The 23831-nt window shown below is 44.6% G+C and overlaps 1 protein-coding gene across 3 annotated transcripts in view; it reads right to left on the bottom strand.

Moving 5' to 3' along the window:
* The window catches only part of ZNF385B (zinc finger protein 385B), an 849407-nt gene extending 827258 nt beyond the window's left edge, over window positions 1–22149 (bottom strand). For 2 of the 3 annotated variants that reach the window (XM_073633753.1, XM_073633754.1), the window contains exon 1: window positions 21972–22126. The gene's annotated coding sequence lies outside the window, so the exon portion shown is untranslated. Of the gene's footprint in view, window positions 1–21971 lie in introns of all 3 variants that reach the window. The other variant, XM_073633755.1, reaches the window with a different exon arrangement.
* Between the last annotated feature and the right edge of the window lie 1682 nt (window positions 22150–23831).

The raw sequence follows: 23831 nt of genomic DNA, 5'->3' as shown, positions 1-23831 counted from the left end.
TAGGGCTTGTTCACACTTGTCTAAATTTCTAACGCTCAACAAACGCTCCTATAGTGTTTGTATGGCGTTAGACAGGCGTCAATGAGCTTTAGTATGGGCATTAGACAGGCGTTTTGCAAGCATTAATGAGGAGTTAAAAATGCTACCTAAAAGCCCTATGAGCAGTTTTGAAGCGTTTGACAAGTGTTAAAACTGCTTCACAAATGCCCATTCCATTACAGTAAATGAACGAATCTTAACGCTCCGCAACTGCTCCACAACTGCCTGCCAAAGCATTGTGAGGCGTTACCATAGACTTGAATGGGAGGCGTTCAAAGGCTTAAAACTCCTCCTGACTCGACATGAGGCTTCAATTTTGAAGCGACGTGACGCTAACGCTTATGCCCCGTACACACGGTCGGATTTTCTGACGGAAAATGTGTGATAGGACCTTGTTGTCGGAAATTCCGACTGTGTGTAGGCTCCATTACACATTTTCCATCGGATTTTCCGACACACAAAGTTTGAGAGCAGGATATAAAATTTTCCGACAACAAAATCTGTTGTCGGAAATTCCAATCGTGTGTACACAAATCCGACGCACAAAATGCCACGTATGCTCAGAATAAATAAAGAGATGAAAGCTATTGGCCACTGCCCCGTTTATAGTCCCGACGTACGTGTTTTACGTCACCGCGTTTAGAACGATCGGATTTTCCGACAACTTTGTGAGACCGTGTGTATGCAAGACAAGTTTGAGCCAACATCCGTCGGAAAAAATCCTAGGATTTTGTTGTCGGAATGTCCGAACAAAGTCCGGCTGTGTGTACGGGGCATTAGTGTGAACAACACTGTGCTGTCTATTATATCTTGTGCATAGGCGTTTGAGGGGCCTTTTTAATGCCTCTCAGACATGCCAGTGTAAAGCCAGCTTCTTGTAAAGTTGACATGCTTTAGGACAAAATTGTACCCATAAAAAGAAGTTTATGGATCCCCATAAACTTATTTTTTTTCCAAAGGATGTAAACACTGCAGAAGGTCAAAGCCATTGAATCAAGGTAAGTATGCATCTGGGGAAGGGGTTACTTTAGGCCAAGGGGTGCAAAAGGATTACCGTATATACTCGAGTATAAGCCGACTTTTTCAGTACATTTTTTATGCTGAAAAAGCCCCCCTCGACTTATACTCGAGTGAGGGCCTCCCGCTGTGTCATGCAGTCTTAACTGTTCAGCGGCCGTCCACTGTAACAAAGCCCCGCCTCCTCCTCATCCATGATAGATGGAACACTGATTCAGTTTCCCAGCATTGTATCAGTGTTCAGTGTTCCGTCTATCACGGATGAGGAGGAGGCGGGGCTTTGTTACAGTGGACGGCCGCCGAACAGTTAAGACTGCATGACACAGCGGGAGACACCCGTTGTTTTGGTTATCAAAGGTACAGGTGGGTACAGTGAGGCTGCAAATGGGCACAGTGAGGGTGCAGATGGGCACAGTGAAGTTGTAAATGGGCACAGTGGGCTGCAAATGGGCACAATAGGCTGCAGATGGGTACAGTGAGGCTGCAAATGGGCACAGTGAGGCTGCAGATGGGCACAATGAGGCTACGGATGGGCACAGTGAGGCTGCAGATGGGCACTGATGATACAGGTGGGCACAGTGAGGCTGCAAATGGGCACAGTGAGACTGCAGATGGGCACAGTGAGGCTGCAAATGGGCACAGTGAGGCTGCATATGGGCACAGTGAGACTGCAGATGGGCACAGTGAGGCTGTGGGCATTGTTTACCCATAGATGCTGCATTTCCCACCGTAGGCTTATACTCGAGTCAATAAGTCTTTCCAGTTTCTTGTGGTAAAATTAGGTGCCTTGGCTTATATTCGGGTCGGCTTATACTTGAGTATATACGGTAAGTGCAATTTGTTTGAAATTTTACATAGCTGAGGACACACAGGCATTTCTGCCGCTAATGACAAATCGCTAGTGGCACGATCAATAAAAAGACTAGCTGTCTGCCCATGTGGAACTGCTCCCTCTGTAACCAGATGCAATGGTATGTTGCTCTGTCTGAACCTTAAATAATAACTATGGGAGTGACATCTCGCTGCCTCAGTTTTAAAAAAAAGCAATTCCATTTGGACAAAGAGGATGCCTCTTATCGATCCTTTCGCTGAGGATTTTGCCAAATTGCCAGTGTCGCCTATGTGTCATCAGCCTTAGACTGCCATATGGACATAGAAGGGGTGTGCGTAGCATGTTAAACATGCACAGAAGTTTTAGAGGCCTCTGATAGTGGGACAGGGTGCACAGCAGGCACCTTAGATCAGTGTTTCTCAACCTTTTTTCAGTCAAGGCACCCTTTAAAAAAGATGGACGGTCTCAAGGCACCTTTTAAAAATATTGGACAGTCTTGAGGCATTCTAAAATGTAAAAGCTATTCTAATGCCCCGTACATACGAGCGGAATTTCCGTCAGAAAAATCTTGGATGGTTTTTCTGACGGAATACCGCTCAAGCTTGGCTTGCATACACACGATCACACAAAAGTTCTCTGAACTTTCGACCGTCAAGAACGCGGTGACGTACAACACTATGACGAGCCGAGAAAATGAAGTTCAATGCTTCTGAGCATGCGTCAAATTGTTTCCGAGCATGCTGTTTTTTTGCGTGTCGGAATTGCATATAGGCGAACGGAATTTCCGTCAAGAACTTTTTCCGTCGGACAGAAGAAGTTGGATGGAGCATACACACGGTCGGAATATCTGACCAAAAGCTTACATCACACTTTTTTTGACGGAAATTCCACTCGTGTGTACGGGGCATAATAGTTTTACATAATGAAGCAACATCCACACGTCCAAGTAGGACATCCAACGTTAGAGGTGATTTATTCTTCTAAAGCAAATACACTTTTGCAAACCGGTACTGAGTAGTATTCCAATGTTTCTCTCCATCGCTCAGCTAATGTGACCCCAACTCTGATGGAGAGGAGCAGGCGAGGGTTAAGCAAGGATGCTATGCACGTGACTGACATTCTCCTTATCAACTGATGATGCCAGTGGTCGTTCGGTTGCCGGCAGCCAGAAGGCTGTAATGGTGCACAAGAAAGAAAACAAACTAACAATGTGTAACTAAAAAGGCAGCCTTCATCCACGCGCCAGCTTGTATACAATTTCTGGGCAATTTTTAGGCATTTTGCCAAGGCACACCTAAAGAAACCTTAAGGCACCTTGGTTGAAAAAGGCTGCCTTACTCCGCGTACACACGACCGGACTTTACGGCATACTTGATTCGGCGGACCGGAGTCCGTCGGACAATTCGATCGTGTGTGGGCTCCAGCGGACTTTTTTTCCACAAAAGTTCGACGGACCTAGAAATGAAACATGTTTCAAATCTTTTCGACGGACTGGAGTCTTGTCGAAAAGTCCACTCGTCTGTATGCTAGTCCGACAGACAAAAACCTCAGCTATTGGCTATGAAGTTCCTTGTTTTAGTCCGGTGGTACGTCATCACATACGAATCCGTCAGACTTTGGTTGATCGTGTGTAGGCAAGACCGTTCATTCGGAAAGTCCGTCGTAAAGTCCGTCGAAAAGTCCGCAGGACAAAGTCTGCTGCAAAGTCCGCTCGTCTGTACGCGGCATTAGATGAGCAAATCTGCAGAGAGAAGAGACTTCTTTTTCATTTCCAATACTTTTGCAGAAATCTGTGAAGAAGCTGCACGTATTTAGAGCTCGTCACTGATCTGTGCCTGGATCCTACAGCTAATTATTCAATATGGTGCAACTGCGCCCACTGTGAATTCTGTGTTCTTCTGTAACATTGCGTAGGACTCTCACAGGCTCAGAGGAAACATGTTCCTTTATCTAGTTAGTAAACTGCTGCATTATCGAGCACTCATTTCTTGATAAATGCCTTTACTTTAGTGGATAATTGTAAAACAAACTGCTGATGTAATCTTCAAATGTCAAAGGTGACATCAAGGTTTTCCACCATGCTTAGCACAACCATATGTACAGGCCACTTCCATAGAATCCATAGAATATCTCCATAAACACATCCATCATAACAACAAGATATACTGTATATACTGTATCATCATTTTCCAGTTAAAGTAACATGTTCACAGCATAATAGTAACACTGGTGTGTGATATTTGAGAAGTTGAAAATGAGCGTGTGATACTAAATTAACAGATCTCACAATTAAGATTCATTACCAGCCATGGGATATACAGTAATGTGTCTTGTGAAGAGTAATGGGATGAATCAGATGAAAAATACCGCTTTTGACGCGATCATACGATAAGCGGATCGTTAGTACAGAGCTTTCGAGAGCCAATCACAACAATTCATCTGATATTATTCGACCGGACAAGCACGAAAATTTTCCTCGTATGATACCAGATCGTACGATTTTCGTTTAGTCAGTACAGTTGTTGTCCAAAAATACAATACAAGCATACATATTCCCTAAGGAACTCCCTGAATAAGTTTGATGCTATCTGGTCTAGATGTCTTCAATCTATGACTTAGGTATTATCATGTCAACCAATGGGTACTGTACTTTGTAATACTGGATATTGTTATTCTTTTTTTTTTTTTGTGTCATATATACTCCGAGTGAGTGGGGGGTGGTGGGATGGTGGGGTTTATTGAAGGGGGGTGATCTGGGTTTTTTTTGGGGTTGTGATTTCTATTTTTGTGGTTTTATCTGTATCATGTCAATGTTGGTTTCATATAAAATAATAAAAAGGATTTGATTTAAAAAAAGAAAATACAATACAAATACACTACAACACATGACATCACTTCCGATTTTTTTTTCTGTCGTATGAGAATTTTCGTGACTTCAGTAACCTATTCAATTTCTACTTACGACCTGTCGTCCGATTTTCAGATCGTGTGTACGGACCATAAGTGTTTTTCTATAAATACCCGCCTTTGTCTTGGAGCTACTGTACAATGATTGACCAAACCACATACAGTAAACAAACCGCACTTCACTGCTGCCAACATTGTGACTTTGAAAAGATCAACTGACGCAGGAATCAGAGCTATCTTTATTGTTCAATTATTTCACTTGGGCTTTATCCAGCAATGGTCAATGTTTTTCATGCACACATCAATAATGTGTAATGATAGCACAAGTTTACAAAGAAGCATTTCATTCTAAAGACTTGTACACAGTATGATAAGCTCTTGAAATGAGAGTAAGTGCCATAACTCAAGGTGATTAAACACATTTTTATAAGGTGTTTATTATTGTGTATTGTATACATAGAGATGTGATTTCTGTTAGCATCATACTTTATAAGAATGTGAAACAGCCAGGGTCTTAGGTGTTTGCTATTAAAAGACATGTATGGTTTTTTTTTAAGAATCATACTTACTTAGGTGGATGCAGCATCGGGTGTTTTGGGGGCACCTGAGCAGGCTCGCTCCTGTCCATCCACACACAGAGCCATGGATCGGCCCTGCCCCTTTCTCTCCTCAGTGGCTCACTGGCTGTGATTGACAGCAGTGGGAGCCAATGGCTCCTGTTGCTGTCTCAGCCAATGAAGAGGGAAAGTCCCTGGAGAGACCAGGCTCTCATGCACAGAGCTGGAGGAAGATCAGGCTCAGGTAAGTATTGGGGGAGCTGCTGCACAGTGAAGGTGTTTTACTTTCATGCATAGAATGCATGAAGGTAAAAAAAACGTTGAGCCTTTAGAACCACTATCCAGTCTCATTGTCGGTGTCCATGACACGGGAATCCGAAGCTTCTGCGTCATGTGGCCAGACTTGAGGGGTTTTTATCAGCATTATATGGCATAAGTAGGAGGAGGGGGAGCATTGGTTTTAGGTATACATATATGTAGCCTTTACTTCCACTTTTGATCTATGGGCTGGAGGATCGGAATACAGTAGGAACATGCCTGGGAGAAGGCATAATCAGCATACAGTGGACTCCTTGGATAGCGCTGCTGGTATCTAAACAGGGGATCACACAGAGGCTCAGGACACCCTTTCTGGATATTATTACAAAGTTTATTTACTCAACATCACATTCAGAGTAGGAACCATAAGTGCATATGCTGGAAAGCTGGGAGACTGCAACTTTTATAGTGCCTTGAAAAAGTATTCATACCCCTTAACATTTTCCACATTTTGTCATGTTACAACCAAAAAGTTTGATTGGGATTTTATGTGATAGATCAACACAAAGTGGCACACAATTGTGAAGTGGAAGGAAAATGATAAATGGTTTTCAACATTTTTTACAAATATGTGAAAAGTGCATTTGTATTCAGCCCACTTTGTAGAACCACCTTTCGCTGCAATTACAGCTACAAGTCTTTTGGGGTATTTCTCTACCAGCTTTGCACATCTAGAGTGACATTTTTGCCCATTCTTCTTTGAAAAAATGCTCAAGCTCTGTCAGATTGGATGGAGAGCGTCTGTGAACAGCAATTTTCAAGTCTTGCCACCAATTCTCAATTGGATTTAGGTCTGGACTTTGATTGGGCCATTCTAACACATGAATATGCTTTGATCTAAACCATTCCATTGTAGCTCTGGCTGTATGTTTAGGGTCATTGTCCTGCTGGAAGGTGAACCTCCTCTCCAGTCTCAAGTCTTTTGCAGACTCTAATGCCGCATACACACGAGCAGAATTTCCGATAGAAAGAGTTCAATGGGAGCTGTTCATCGTATATTCCGAAAGTGTGTATGCCCCATTGGACTTATTCCATTGAAAATTCAGACGGACTTAGATAGAGAACATGTTCTATATTTTTCCAACGGAACAAATTACTATCGGAAAAACCGCTCGTCTGTATACTATTCCGACGCACTAAAAACGACGCATACTCTGAAGCAAGTACAAGACGGAAGCTATTGGCTACTTCTGTTTTCTAGTCCCGTTGTACGTGTTGTACGTCACCGCGTTCTGGACGGTCGGAATTTGGTGTGACCGTGTGTATGCAAGACTTAGTCACAGGCAATGACGGGCCGGATATTTAGCGGCGGTGGGCCGGGTGCGGGCTGTGGGTTGCCGACCCCTGGCTTATGACATCATGCACAGCTCTCTCTCTTTCACTCTCATGAGAGTTTGCCAGGAAGGGAGGGGGGATGAGTCATAAGAGGGCAAATGAGAGCTGATGGGCTGCAGAGCTGGAGGTGTGCCTCTGTGTGTCTGTGTAAATCCAGGAAGTGAACAGGCAGCAGCTTCAGCTGCCCACAGTTACAATGGATGCAGCCAGACTTAGTCGAGGGAGATTTTCTGCAGCATATTTGGCAAGCACAGAATCACAGTATATATAAAATAATATGTAAAGTGGTTGGAGGGAAGCTTCAGAATGGCAAAGATGTTTTTATTACAAATTATGTGAGCAGACTGCAGTTCCTCTTTAAGAAGAAACAACTTTTGCTTGGAAAAGCAACTCACTACCAGCCTGGCTTAGTGCTAGGTCCCAGTCTGCTAAACTAAATTCAAACAATCCAAGATGATGTGATGGCACATGGACTTCCAGGTGACCGAGATTTTTTTTAGAATCAAATGGTTACAAAAAGCGGCGTGATGTAAAGAGCCTTGGCACTTTTCACAAGAAGCGATTAATCATAAGGCTGGCTGACAATCACAACACTGTATGTGCTAGGTACAGTGTATAATGAACAATCACAGTAGAGTCTATTGGTTGAAACTTGTTTAAAATATATTCTATGCAGGCAATGTTTTTTCAAACATTGGTATTCCTACAAACCATCGCTTCGAGTACAGAGAGTTATCTTCTGCTGTGAAAAGATGATCAATTATAACTCTGTAAATCACATAAACCAACTGCAAAATATTTTATAGCATTCTTTCACTTCTGATCCTTCTAATAAAGAATTCTTATTAAATCTTCTTCAAATGATCTCAAAAATCATACCAGGCCTTAGGCAGGGGCTTTCTGTTTCAGTTAGTCTTTGGTTTAAACTATAAAATAAGTAAGGACAGACATCGGAACACTTCTCAGGCATAATAAACACTATAGAAATGAAAGAAACTACATGGTATTACAACTAAAGACAAATATTAGCCAAAATCCCGCCACAGTGAAACAGCCTAAAATAAACTGTATACATTAAAACCAAGACTATCACTATAATAATGTATCCTTACCATGGCTTTATTTATTAACAGCATGAAACAATAAAAAAACAATAACATTCAAATACGTTGAGCATCCAACCAGAGGATAGTTGTCTCCCATCTTAAAGGGTATCTAAACCCCCCAAAAAGTAATACACCATATTATCAAAAGTATTGGGATGCCTGCCTTTACACGCACATGAACTTTAATGGCATCCCAGTCTAAAGCCTCCTACACACGATCGGATTTTCCGCAGACAAAACCTCAGACTTTTGTCCGAAGGGCGTTGGCCCAAACTTGTCTTGCATACAAACAGCACACAATTGTCAGCCAACAAACATGAACGTAGTGATGTACTATGTGGTTTTTCAGCTCTTTAGCGCCACCCTTTGGGCTCCTTCTGCTAATTTCATGTTAGTAGAGTGTTGATTCACTCTTTTCATTTCACGCTTTTCATTTTGCGCTTTTCAGTTCATTTCTGAACGGCCGTTCGTCAACCAGACATGTTGCGGAATCAGAGGAGATAACGTGTTATTTATTATTGGCCTTGGAGTTATTGCTTTGACCCAAGTCCAGTCCAGGAACAGGAGGAGGAGGATTTCTTGGACCAAAATGTGGTTGCTTTATTAATCGTGACCAATTATGTCATATGCCTTTGCTGTGGGAGCTCCAGGAGAATAATCCAGATGATTTTCGGAATTAGCTCCGGATGAGGGACCCCTGCTTTCACCAACTGTTGGCATTGTTGACCCCCTATATTAAGAAGCAGGAAACATGCATGAGGCTTTTATTTTATTTTTTGGTTGAATAATAATGATTTGATTTGGTATATTGTCTATATTTTTGGGTGCATAGAATGCACTTTTTGGTTAAGTTCTATTGGCAGATAGCATGTCTAATTTTATTTGTTTTCTTTTTTTAACGCACAATAAAAAAAATTGTGGAGAATAATACTTGGCTATGTGTAAATACAATGTAAAATTGACAAGGGACACCAACATAATTGTATGTTTGATCTTAAAAACTACGGGATAATGGTGTTGTGGTAATAAAAAAAAAAAAAATAAAAAAAAAAAGCATAATAATAATATGCTTGAGATCACTAGAAAAAAAAGCCTTTGAAAATGTGTTTGCAATAACTCCATCAGTATCACCAGCAAAGCAGCTTCATTATCCCATTAAAGAAGATGAGACTATGCGCTGCATTTCGAGATTTCATAATTTGCCACGTCACAAATGTTAATTCTCCATTACGAACGCTAGTTTACAAGACCGACCGCTTCTGGCTCGTCCTTGCCTCCGAGCATGTATGTTTGAAATTTGGACTTTTGTCCGACAGACTTGTGTACACACGCTTGGAAAATCTGACAACAGACATGTGTACGCCGAAAATTTTAAAGCCGGCCATCCAACTTTTGTCCGACAGACTTGTGCACACACACTTGGAAAATCCGACAACAGACATGTGTACGCCGAAAATTTTAAAGCCGGCCATCCAACATTTGTCCACAGAAAATCCGACAATTGTCTGATGGAGCGTACAAACGGTCCTATTTTCCGCCAACAGCCTGACATCACACAATTCCCGTCGGACAATCCAATCGTGTGTACGAGGCTTTAGTCTGTAGGATTCAATATTGAGTTGGCAATTTTTTTATTTGAGAATCTTGCAAACAAGAAACACATTCCAACTTTTTTTTTTTTATACAAAAATATAAAAAAATAAATATTATACATATATACATATATATATACATACATACATACACACACACATACATATATAGATATACACACATACATATATTTCCTCTTTTCTTTTTTTTTCAAATATGCATAACATATTGTATATACGACTAAACATAATAATAAAGGCTTACTTCAACCTATAATATATGAACAAAAGGGTTTTTTTTTTTTTTTCAACCAAGAGGAATATCACTGTATTATATTATACTATATACATATATCACTAAATAGCACAGACATCTTCAACAACTCTACACATTACTCAACTTGATTAACATTCAGACCAAGAAACATAGATTATCATGTGTATGTAGCCTTTCTTCAAAATTATGTTTATCCTTGAAAATCTAAAGGAGTGTCCAGAGAGAAAACAGGGAAAGAACCCAACACCCAGAGATCAACAAACAGCAGCTACAGGCCTGATATTCCTCCACGCCTTTATCCAGACCCTTTGCCGCCATCTGTCTTTCTCGAGACCCCGAATTTTCCCTACCTCACCAAGAATCTCACACACCACCACCGGAACAGGAAGGACTTTCTGCCGAAGGGATACCTGACACCGTGCATTCCAGGTGTAATATCGGACTACTAAGCTGACTAGAAAAAGAGTGTCCAAATCAAATCCCTTGCGATTCTGCAATGCTCCATACACCCACTCAGCATAAGACATGCAAGGCAGGAAAGGAATATTCAGAGCCCTCCCCACCTTTTTATAGACTTCTATAATGAAAGGGCACTGAAGCAAGAAGTGGTCCATGGTTTCCACTTCACCCTGACACTCCACTCTTGGACAACCACGATTGTCCAAAGAGCGGCACTTCACGTTCCCCCTCACATAGAGCCTACCGTGGAAAGCGAGCCAGGCCTGGTCCCTAAATTTCAAGGGAATCCGCTCAGAATTTATTAAACGTAAACCCTCCCTTATAATATGACCTGGGCAATCCCTTAAGGCCAGTGGCGCATGAAAGACAGTACCCACGATCTTCTCCCCCAGGAGTCTCCTAGGAAGGGACCTGATATCCTCCGCTGTCACATGCCACCGTTTAAGAATTTTCAGGCACAGGGCAACATAAGCCGGGAGCTTACCATGCTTGATCCTTAGGCTTTTCACTGGCCCGCCACTCTCCCAACAGCCCAGAAAAGGTCTAAACCAGATCTGGAAAATACCTACCCATCCAGGCGGTCTCTCTGCTAGCATGTTACCAAAATTGTGTTTCAAAAACATCAGAGAGAAGAACACAACCGGGTTGACCATCCCTAGGCCACCCTTCCACCTAGATAGGTAAGTCACATTCCGCTTCACAAGATTCAGCCTGTTCCCCCATAATAATTGGAAGAAACAACTATAAATCCTGGTATAGCAAGACTCTGGCAAGATGCAAACAAAGCTGACATACAAAAAGGTAGGAATCAGGTAGGTCTTAATCAAGTCCACCCTTTCCCTCAAGGAGAGCCGCCACCCTTTCCAGCATTTCACCTTGACATCAGCATCATTCAGCCTGGCTTCCCAATTTGACTTACTGTAATCATCAGGGCCAAACTCGATGCCTAATACTTTGACTTTCTGCTGAGGCCTCGGGAAGGTGTCCGGAAGTGCAAAGCTCTCACCTCCCTCGCTCATCCAAAAAACTTCACTTTTATCACGGTTGACCTTGGAGCCTGATGCCTCGGAATACTGCTCTATAACTGAAACCACCTCCTGTGCCTCCTCTGTCCCAGAGATAAAGACAGAAACGTCATCAGCATAGGCTACAACCCTCAAGGGCGGCTCACCAGTAATGCCCACCGGCACCCCGCACAACGGTCCGCTCTCTAGCCTTCTGATGAAGGGGTCGATTGCGAACACGTATAGCAAAGGGCTCAGCGGACACCCCTGGCGCACCCCCGATCCAACCCTGAAGGGCTGTCCAACCCAACCGTTAACAAGCATGAAGCTCTCTGCCTCTCTGTATAAAGTCTTAAGCCATCCAATAAACCCACCCTCCAGGCCATACTTGTCAAGGAGAAGCCAGAGGTACTCATGATTGACACAATCAAAAGCCTTCGCCTGATCCAGTGCCAGCAAATACTTTCCCCAGCCTTCAGCCCTGCAACGTTCCAGAGCCTCCCGGACAGCTAACACCGCTGAAAAAGTGCTTCTGCCCTGGACCGAACAGTGCTGCTGACGAGAAAGCAATCTGTCTGCTACTGACGACAAGCGCCAGAAAATTATCTTCGCCAGAATCTTTCTATCGACATTGAGAAGGCTAATGGGGCGCCAATTCTCAATCATCGAGGGATCCTTGCCTTTTGACAACAGAATCACAGCAGATTGTCTCATGGAGGGAGGGAGCGAACCCTCCTGCAGACAGCCGTTAAATACCTCCACAAGATAAGGTACCAAGCTGGATTTGAAAATCTTATAAAATTCAGCCGTCAATCCGTCTGGCCCAGGGGTTTTCTTAATAGCCAGACCATCTATAGCTTTGACTACCTCTTCTGCTGTGATTCCCCCTGTCAAACTTGCAAGAGGAATGTTATTTCCCAGACCTGGTGTAGAATCCAGAAAACTCGACATCTTTGCCCGATCGAGGTACTTCTCCCCCAGAAGATCCACATAAAAAGACCTTGAGACCTCCAGGATCCCTGACCTGGATTTCGTCAAAGAGCCCGTACTATCCCTTAGCCCAACAACCGTCTTAACTGCTGCGCTTTGTTTGCAGTTCTGATAAGGGTCGGGCGAGTGATATTTCCCATAGTCCCTTTCCAGAACCAAAGAAGCGTGCCGGTCATACTGATACTTCCTAAGGAGAAGTTTCACCTCAGCGATTGCCCCGGAATCTCCACCACTCGAGACAAGGCGATCAAGTTTTCTCCGCAGCTGCTGGTAGGCAATGTACTTACCAAGCTGTTTCCTTTTTCCTATGGCTTTGAAAAACCCACTAATCCGGCTTTTGGCCAGCTCCCACCACTCCGACTTACTGCTGCAGAAATCCAGGATGGTTACCTGAGCCTGAAAAAAATCCTCAAAAGATTGTCTTACCTCCTCGTCATCCAGCAGAGCCAAATTCATCCTCCAAATACCCTTTCCTTTAGGTGGTATATCTGAAGCATTGAGAATCACAGACAGCAAAAGGTGATCAGAAAACTCCACCATACGACACTCAGGAGCCGAAAAGGCAGAGTCCCCTTTTAAAAAAAACCTATCTATCCTGCTCTCACAACTGCCTCGCCTAAATGTGTACCCCGTGCTGTCTGGGCAACGCTTAATATGCGCATCTTCCAGACCTGCTTCCCTGGCTATCGTATTAAGAAAAACGCTATCATATCTCAGGCTGTCAGTGGAGCCTTTCCTGTCTTTGGGCCTAGTAATGGTGTTAAAATCACCTCCAAAGACAACTTGCCGAGATGTAAAAAGGAAAGGCTTAATCTTTGTAAAGAGGCATTTCCTCTCCCATCTAGTCTGTGGTCCATAAATATTTATTAAACGCAGATCATGCCCCTTCACAGAGACGTCCAGGACCATACACCTTCCAATCTCTACCTCGATAACCCGCCGACACGTTACCATGCCAGTAAAAAGTACTGCAACTCCGCTGTAAGGCTCAGCCGCAAGAGACCAGAAGGAGGGCCCACGCCTCCACTCCCTCTTTGCCAGGTGGACATCGGCAAGTCTATTTAGCCGGGTCTCTTGCAAAAATAAAATATCAGCATCCATCTCGCTGAGCAAAAATAAGGCCATATTACGAGCCCTTACAGATTTTATGCTGGCAACATTAATCGTTGCCAACTTTATCGGAGTGGGAACTGCCATCAGGATGATTGAGGTAGGCGTTTCTTAGCCTGAGCTCCCTCCCCCCTTACTGGAGACCTTGACCTCTTTAGAGAACACTCTACCTCATCTTCCTCCATCTGAGACACGGAATTAGAAGACTCCTCCTCCCCCTCAGATAAGGACCCAAACTTGTTTCCCAGAGGTAGATCATCTACCTCTAAGGATGAAACCGAGGAGGCAGAGGTCAGGACTACCTTATTCCTCCTTCTCCCCACCTTGGTCCACTCTCCCTCCTCCCCTGAAACATTACCCTGAAAGACCTCATCTACATTATTAGCAGTGGCAACTTCCCCCTTCTTCACCTTAGAACCTCCACTAGAGGTTTTACGCTGCCTTAGGGAAGGCCCTGATGAAGCTGCCACCTCAGATCTGCACGAATCTGCCCCTTTGGCAGCCTCAGCCAATCTGGATGACTTATTTACTTTTGGAACACTGGGCACTTGAAACACTGGAGAAGAACACACAACAGAAGTAGACACAGACACAGTAGGGAGCACAGACTGGGGAGCAGACACAGTAGGGATTACACCTTCAGGCTGGGAAACTGACACCTGGGGGGAGTCCTCAGGACTAGCTGAAACAGCTCCACCAACCCCTTGCTGCCCCCCACGTTCCTCCTCCTCCATCCTCAGAAGTTCTTCCACCACCTCTGGCTGATTATGGAGGGCTTCAGGGCAAAGACTATAGGGGTGACCTAACTTGTTACAAAGATTACAACGAATACTATTGCAGTCTTTTGCAACATGCCCTGAGCCCTGACAGAGGGAACATTTCTGCACAGAACATGAGCTTGAAAAATGCCCCTTTTCACCACAGCGATGACACAACTTTGGTTGCCCTGCATAAAAAGTAATAATCCTATCACGACCTATAAAGGCAGACGAAGGGATGTGCTTAACAACATTACCCGTGACATGCAGTTTTACCAACACCGTCCAACCTCCTGTCCAAATCCCTCTATCATCTACAACTTTCCTCAATGGAGCTTGGACATCAGCATATCTCCCCAACCACACCACCAGATCCGCAGCAGGAATGGACTCATTGCGTACTAGAATGGTGACGTTCTTATATAATGGCTGGCGAGAGATTACTTTGGGTGACAAACCTGCCCATTTTGGGGACTCCTTCCACCTCTGCTCATACCTCTCCCAAAAGACATCTAATCCTTCCGCCTTGACAAAGGAGAGGTCATACTCATATGACCCAACTGGGCTGATAAGGGCAAAAACCTCCTCGGCTTTAAAACCCATCCCCAGAATACGGTCCACCACATCTCTCCTATTTGGGGGGGGCCTTCTCCAGTCCACCTCAATTGGACCACATTGCGGCGTTTGAAGGAGCTACCAGATGGTGTCAGATTGGCCTGACCTTCACTCACATCAGTCCTAGTGACCGCAGAATAACTGGCCCTACTCGCCCTTGGGACAGGTGCAGCCACCGCTGCAGCATAAGAAATAACTGCACTCCTTGCAACATCCCGCACATCACTTTTAGTTACAGACCCCTCTTTAGAAACAACATTATTATCAACAGATGGAACAGAGACTTCTGACACAGAAATATCATCTACATTACCCTTGGTAATTCTTACTTCATTACCAGTAACTAAAGGGTTACTAACAGCAGAGATGTCTTTATCAGCACTCTTCACAGCAGAGTCTGCACACCCCTCACTGGCTCTCTGTACACAGGTGGGAGTCTCAGCCAGGAGATGAGCTTGCTCTCCACTGCCCTCTACAGCACCCTCTATAGGAACTACATCTCCATTATGTTGTATTGGGAAATCTTTAACAGAAATGGCTTTTTCAGCCAACCGATGTTTCAAAGGTTTTGGGGGGACATCACTATCCTCTTCTTCATCCTCTGATGATCCAGAGACGGCAAACTTGCGACCATGCAAAGGGGATTCCATTTCTTTGATTAACTTAAGCATTCCTGCTCCCTTCACAGGCTCAGATGGATCATCTTGCTCCATAGCCTCCTGCTGCGGTGACAAGGGCACAGAACTTCCTTGGCCCAGTGGCATACTGGCAGTCAAAACACCTGACTGCTGATCACCCGCAGCCTGTGTGCCAGAGCTTTCTCCACTTTCTGCAGGCATACTGATACTTGGCTCAGAATGTAAAGATTTTCCAGCGTGCTGGCCAGAAACACAGTCCAAGCCCGAAGAAACTTTTTTGCTTTGCACTGACCTTTCTTTCTCACACTCTGGTGATGCTTCTCCTCCACTGGACTCTATGGTCCCTCTGCGCATTGTACGGAAGCGATCATCATTGCCATATTTCTCCTTGAAAGCTCCGCTGGTTTCTTTCAATGCGGCCACCAGCAGACTCTGCTTTTCCACTTTTGCCTCCAAAGCCATTAACTCAGGCCGCATCTGTCTTCTCTTGGAACTGTGAAGCCGGTCATTTGCAATTTTTTTATGTTTGAAGTCAAACTTCAACTTCGCCAGTACTTCCTCCTCCTTGGCAATTCTCGCAATCCTCGCACAAACCTTCTTTCTGTAGGCTGACAGACTTTCACCTTTAGCTGGGCCATTTCCCAGGTCCTCAAACACTGGTATGGGAGGACCGGTACTCTGGCCATCCGGGGGATCCTCCCCGGGGTCCACCCCAGATTCCTGCATCCACTCTGGGTATAGGGAGTAATCAAGCTCCCTGGATCAGTAGGCCTCTCTGGAGCTCAGGAGATCAGCAGTAGTGCAGCCACACCCTTTGCAGCTATAACAGCTTCAACTCTTCTGGGAAGGCTGTCCACAAGACTTAGGAGTGTGTTCATGGGAGTGTTTGATCATTCTTCCAGAAGCGCATTTGTGAGGTCAGGCACTGATGTGAACGAGAAGACCTGGCTTGCAGTCTCCAGGACTCCGTGCAGGCCAGCCAAGTTCCTCCACCCCAAACTCGCCCATCCATGTCTTTATGGAACGGGCATGCCAGAAAAACATCTGCCAATCAGCATCCGATCAGCTCTGCGAGCGCTGAATGGTATGTTCGGGCAGAGGGAAGTCTCCCTTTCAGAACACAAAAGCTCAGCGGGAAGATTGCTGTACTAAAATCGCATCATTAGTACAGCGACCTGCTCCTGAGCTCCTCAGTTTTTTTTTCGTTCAGCCTAGTGTGTACCAGGCTTATGGGTGGATCATAGAGAGCTAAATCCTCTACTGTTTTATGTACACCTCTTAGGGAATACAGAGGAGCAGTTTATTACCAGATAATTCTCTACATTCTCTCTACTGCAAAATAATACAGCAAGTAGTATGAGACCTGTCAAAAAAGTACAGAGATTTATTCAACAGAGACCTCAAAAGGTGCAATAAGCTAGGGAGTGATTTAAAGTGGAACTTCACTCTCCCAATCAACATCACATGATTATTTTTAATCCTCATGCTGCTAGCATTAGTTTTTTTTACATTTCTTCAGTTACTTCCTGGTTTCTTGCCTAGGCAAATGATGTCATACATCCCAGGAGTCTTCAGGAGGGGAGGAGAGGGGTTTTCTCAGCTAAGCACACTCTCTTGCCTGCAAGCTTGAGCAAAGCAGATGGAAAAGCTACATGAATCATTTGCCCTTGCTCAAGATGGCGGCAGCCAGAAACGATAGGTGTTTGTTTTTCAATGTGATTTCTCAACATAATAAAGCATTGAGACATGAATGGATGGGGAATTTGCTTTGAATATTAAGAATTAATTAAACAGTGTTTTTGGTTTGTGGTGCTCAGAATCAGGGAAGATCAACTTTAATTAATCAGCATTTACTAAACCATATAAATCAGTATTGGGTGAACTGGCCCTTTTAAACAATATATACAAAACTGCTAAAGGTTGCCTCTGATTGGTCTGAAAGGACTTCTCTGCTAGATCAGGCTGCTAAGCTTAGGGGTTGGGACCACAGATGCATCTCAGAATTACTGTCCGGCATGCTGTTTCTTCTATGCAGTTTCAGTGGGGAGACTAAACTGCAGTGGCGGCCCATTCATAGGGGACGCACGGGCACTGCCCCCCCAAACCCAGCAGTCACAAAAAAAACAATAGAAAAAATGTCCTTAAGTGCACTGTGTTCGGGCGCCGGACACAGTGCTCTAAGGCAAGCGCCGCGTCAATCACGAGATTGCAGACAAGGCACTTCATTTGCAGGCTTTTGACCTGCTTTGTGGCGCATTCCAAAGCGCCGAACAGCTTCCGCCCGTCGTATTACTATGGGCGGGAGCTTTGTTGTTCAAGTTAAGAGGTTACTTCCGGTTTCCCTGTTCCAGAGGGAAACTGGAAGTGACGTCGGCAGCTCCATGGATCACACGGCCCGAGCGGAGCTGCCTGTACGGTAAGTAAGTATGAGACTCAGTGAGGCTGCATCTGATGGGACACAGTGAGGCTGCATCTGATGGGGCACAGTGAGGCTGCATTTGATGGGGCACAGTGAGGCTGCATTTGATGGGGCACAGTGGCTGCATAAGATGGGCACAGTAGCTGTATTTGATGGGGCACAGTGGCAGCATTTGATGGCTTAGTGGCAGCATTTGATGGCACAGTGGGAGCATTTGATATTGCACAGTGGCTGCGTTTGATAGGCACAGTGGCTACGTTTGATGGGCACAGTGGCAGCATTCAATGGACACAGTGGCTGCGTTTGATGGCACAGTGGCTGTGTTTGATGATACAGTGGTGGCAATTGATGGGCACAGTGGCTGTGTTTGATGGCACAGTGGCTGCGTTTGATGGCACAGTGGTTGCGTTTGATGGTACAGTGGTGGCAATTGATGGGCACAGTGGCTGCGTTTGATGGCACAGTGGCTGCAATTGATGGGGTTTTTTTTTCAGAATTGTTTGCGCCCCCCCCCCAAATATTTTGAGCACAAGCCACCACTGCTAAACTGCGTAGAGTGTTCTTTACTGTAAGAGCAGTACGGATGTGGAATTTTCTTCCACAGACAAGGGTTTCAGCAGGGAGCATAGATAATTCAAAAAACTATTAGATAAGCACCGGAACGACCATAACATACAGGGATATACAATGTAATACTGACATAAAAGTACACACATGGGTTGGACTTGATAGACTTGTGTCTTTTTTCAACCTCCCCAACTATGTAACCATGTAACTATATTACTTGGACTTCAAAAAAAGAAACATTGACAATCAGAACCCCTCTTTAAAAAGGATGCGCTCCACTGCTTTAGGCTATAGAAACACCCAACAAAAATTGTGTACAACATTTATTTATGAGCTAAGTAACATACCAACTGTATACAGCCAGATTCCTGATACTGATACATACTGCCTAGTATGTGTTGCTTTAGGGCAGGGGTTATCAAACTACGGCCCTCCATTTGTTCAAGAACTACAATTCCCATCATGCCTTGTCATGTCTGTGAATGTCAGAGTTTCACAATGCCTCATGTGATGTTTAGTTCCACAACAGCTGGAGGGCCGTAGTTTGAAGATCCCTGCCTTAGGGTGTTCTATTTAAAATTAATTGCACTGCTGCAACACATAAATGTCAATCAGCCCTAACATGTTATATTGGATAAGAATGAATAATTACCCCGTTCTGGTGGAAGATTTCATATATGAAGATATTTTATTTTAAATTTAAAAATTGTATTATCTGCTATTTGAGGCTACTTCTTGTTCACATAAAATACCTGCAAAAAAACCAAAAACATTCTACTAGATTTAGATAAATCTTTATTTTTCATCATCTGAAGTCTCCTCTGGAATCGGATATTTCTATTTAACAGTCTCCCCTTGATTTCTTCCCAATGCCCTTGACTCGAGTGCTTGTTCTTGGCCCTGCTGTTGATGATGATATAAAGGAATATGTTGCTGCCATCACACCGCCCCATGCACACAAACTCCTAATCATCACCTAAAGAGACTGAAACTTCAAATAGCGCAGAATTAAGGCGCAGCGATTGCCAGAACATTTGTACAGTTCAAACCCCAGCAGCCTGAAGCACACGGCAAATGTCTCACTTTGAATCTAGATCACACACAGCTCCAGCAATCTAATTTCAGACTTAGTTGCTAAATGTGTAACATCAGTCTCAATATTTGAAAGGTTACACAGCACAGCAGGCTTCATCAAAGTGCGCTTAACACACTACATTCCGATGGAGAACTCAATGCCCTTCCTCTTCTTCTACAGGGCAGCATCCCAGGGCTATTAAAATTAAATGATTCTGCACACACCTTGGTCAAGAGATATGTCACACCGTACACCTAATTACCTGAGACACTCCTGCAACTCCCTCATCCAATAAATATGAGGCTTGACATAAAAATAGATCTCTTCCCCAACATGCAATCCAACCGTCCATCCATCCTTACCAACCATAGCGGAGTCATGCTTTACGCATATTGATTCAACTTAGATAGGAATTAATATTTAAGAGGCACAAAACGGATCTTTTCTGTTTGTTATACAGGGGAGAGTGTGCGTCTGTTATAGGAAACACTGTGTAAACTGTGCTGATGTAGCTATAGTGGAACTACAAGTTGCAGCATGCCAAGCCAGGCTAGGGCTTGTACTTTTTTCTGAGAGCTGCAAGATTTCCAAGCTCTGACGTCAAGACAGAAAATAACACAGGGGATCCCTGTGGATTTATCAGTTTAGCGGTCCAGGAAGCGACGATCTGTCTGTATTTTATACTGTAGTGGATGCCTGGGTCAATATAAGGCATGTATTAGGATGATCATTGGGTGGGCTGTTCTTAAAATGCAGAATAATTCTAATTTTTAATGCTGCAACGTTACCTTCCAATCACATTAGGCAGCAATGTCGCACGTAGGTGCTTTTTTTGTGCATTGCCGCACTTCACGCATTCCTTTGCCCTACATGCAACAAAGAAGCTCAAGTATCTTTTTAAGTGTTTGTTAAACTGCATAATATTCGAGCACAAAACTTGCTTGCTGCTTTTGGGGTGCCACTATGGCTAAGCCCAGGTTCACCCTACCGCAGCTGCAGCATGATCTGATTTTCAGTGCGATTTTGAAGTGCAACATCACGGGTTTTTGAAGCGTATTTAATGCTTCATGTGTTTTTTTTTTTTTTTGTAGGAGAATGAAATTGGATTTTATACACAACATTCTTAACCCTCTTGTATTATATTTTATTGTATTGTAACTCCCTTTATATGGTAAAGTGCTGCGCAAACTGTTGGCACTATATAAATCCTGTGCAATAATAATAAAAAAAAAAAAAACTCTGCCAAAAACATACTAATACATATGTATATATGCTTTTTTAAGCATTTCCATTGAAAGTCTACGGGGCCAAAATCAGTTTCTCTGCATTGATGGGAAGGGGCACCATGGAGAAAAACGTGATTTCTAGTGCTGTGCGGTGCTACGCGATCAGAAATTGCACATGTGTGAACGGGGCTTATTACCATTAAAAAAAAAAAAACATTCCAAACACGCATCTCAGGTGCTCTTTGATGCGTTTTTGGTTTGTTGCCTATAAAAATCAAGGGGTGGTGCGTTTTTGACAAGTGCACCAAAGATGCAGTATGCAGGACTTTTTTAAATGCACTTCAAACAGTTACATTGGATTTATGAGGGGAATCCTTTTCACGCGCTTTTTTTTTTACATTGGAAAGGTGTGTTTTAGCACGGCAAAAAGCGCATAAGTCTGAAAGGTGCCTAAAGGAAAAAGGGCAAATTGTTGGCACTATAAAAATCTTGTATAATAAGAATAATAAGAGGAGAGGAGAGAAAATCCTACCTTGGGGACCCCTGTGATTGGTCGGTAATGTGGTGCCATTTAAAAAATGAATGGCACTGCATCACACAATCGCAAATAATGCACAGTACTTTGCGATATGCGGTAATGAGCATGTCATCACAGTGCGCTAATGCGAATGGGGCCTTACAATGAATATCAGCGCAAAGGATTTGGGCATGATCGCCTGGCACACAAGTGGGAAGGCAGGCTTAGATTGTTTGTAATTGTTACTTTGTAATACTTTTTATATTTATAAATATTTCTTTACACATGCAACAAAGTTTATGATGCAGAAGACAGAAGGGAGCCATCAGATGTATACCCAGTGCAGGTGTGATGGTGCCCCATGTATCCTGTGCCCATAGAACAGCCCTATGTACTAAGCTGTGAGGACACCCCAGGGGGGAGATCTGTTCCTCTAACTGACAGATCCCATGGAGTACTTTTCTCGGTGACACTCAGTGACATGTGACAATGAAATCCCCCATCTGCTGCAGGGACAGCTCAGGAGTTGGTGTCCTCTCCCCGTACTATGGAGCGTCCTCTCTGCTCAGGGAGGGAGAAGGCTGCAGGCTGGCACAGGGAAGGCTCCTCTTACCTTTGGCTGGTCGGGAAGGTGAGCGGCGGCGGCTGCAGCAGTTGTCAGTGCGGAGACTCCTCCGGCAGATCGCGATCCTCCTCGGCTCCGGCTCTTTCCCTCTCTCCTCGGATCGCAATGAGAGAGCTGGGGCTAGAGTTGAGCGGCGCGCATGCGCAGTGGCACCAGGTGAGGGAGCCTGAGCACACACACGCACATAGCATCGCTGGAGCCCAGCTGGAGGTCCTGTACACAGTAAAGTTTACTGACCAATCACAGGGAAAGATTTTCTCGCCACTTATTATTATTATTCAGATCGTAAAGAGACACACTATAAATGTTATCAATATAAACATAACATATAAAAACAGTGCACAAATTGGATTTAAAAGTCCAGTCAGTGGTGGCTGGTGCTAAACATTTTTTTAGGGGGGGGATGCAAACAAACCCCTCCAGGTCCGCACTCACCAGAGGACGCCATGAGACTTACCTATAAACAAACCCCTCCAGGTCCGCACTCACCAGAGGACGCCGTGAGACTTACCTATAAACAAACCCCTCCAGGTCCGCACTCACCAGAGGACGCCGTGAGACTTACCTATAAACAAACCCCTCCAGGTCCGCACTCACCAGAGGACGCCGTGAGACTTACCTATAAACAAACCCCTCCAGGTACGCACTCACCAGAGGACACCGTGAGACTTACCTATAAACAAACCCCTCCAGGTCCGCACTCACCAGAGGACACTGTGAGACTTACCTATAAACAAACCCCTCCAGGTCCGCACTCACCAGAGGACGCCGTGAGACTTACCTATAAACAAACCCCTCCAGGTCCGCACTCACCAGAGGACGCCGTGAGACTTACCTACAAACGAAGCCCTCCAGGTCCGCACTCACCAGAGGACGCCATGAGACTTACCTATAAACAAACCCCTCCAGATCCGCACTCACCAGAGGACACTGTGAGACTTACCTATAAACAAACCCCTCCAGGTCCGCACTCACCAGAGGACGCCATGTGACTTACCTATAAACAAACCCCTCCAGGTCCACACTCACCAGAGGACGCCATGTGACTTACCTATAAACAAACCCCTCCATGTCCGCACTCATCAGAGGACGCCGTGAGACTTACCTACAAACGAAGCCCTCCAGGTCCGCACTCACCAGAGGACGCCGTGAGACTTACCTACAAACGGACCGCTCCAGGTCCGCACTCACCAGAGGACGCCGTGAGACTTACCTACAAACGCAGCCCTCCAGCAATGGGGCTGGCATGGCTCCCCTCAGGGCAAAAGGGGCAGCTGCCCTGGGCCCAGTCATTGTTATGGGGCCCAAAGCAGCTGTCCCTATGAGCCTGCACTGCCCGCAAATACAAGCATACCCCACATACCCCAAGTACACAATGGGGTTTATTTACTAAAGCTGGAAAGTGCAAAATCAGGCTCCCTTCTGCATAGAAACCAAAGAGCTTTTAACCCCAGCTTGTTCAATTAAGCTTTGGTAATAAAACCTGGAAGCTCATTGGTTTCTATGCAGAAGTGAGCCTAACTAAAGCTGCACTTTCCAGCTTTAGTAAATAAACCCCATTGTGTACTTAAAAGTGGGGTATGCTAGTTGATTAGTGAATTTGGGAGGGCCCAAGAAAATGTTTGCCCAGGGTCCATTTAATATGAAAGATGGCCCCGGCTCCCCTAATACCTGGCAGCTTCCATGTTAACCCGGTCTTCTTTCCAGGTTCCAGATCTTCAGCCTCCTGATTGGCCGGGATGAGGAGCTGTAAACCGTAAGTGACGCAATGGCGAATATTGATTCGTTAAAATCAAAAGTGGGAGGGTTCGGTTGGACAACCTAAGACAAGCCAATTAGAGCCTCAGG

The sequence above is a fragment of the Aquarana catesbeiana genome, linkage group LG06 (genome assembly GCF_042186555.1).
Source record: "Aquarana catesbeiana isolate 2022-GZ linkage group LG06, ASM4218655v1, whole genome shotgun sequence".
NCBI lineage: Eukaryota > Metazoa > Chordata > Amphibia > Anura > Ranidae > Aquarana > Aquarana catesbeiana.
The sequence above is the reverse complement of the archived record's forward strand: the minus strand, read 5'-3'. Positions and strand labels throughout refer to the sequence as shown.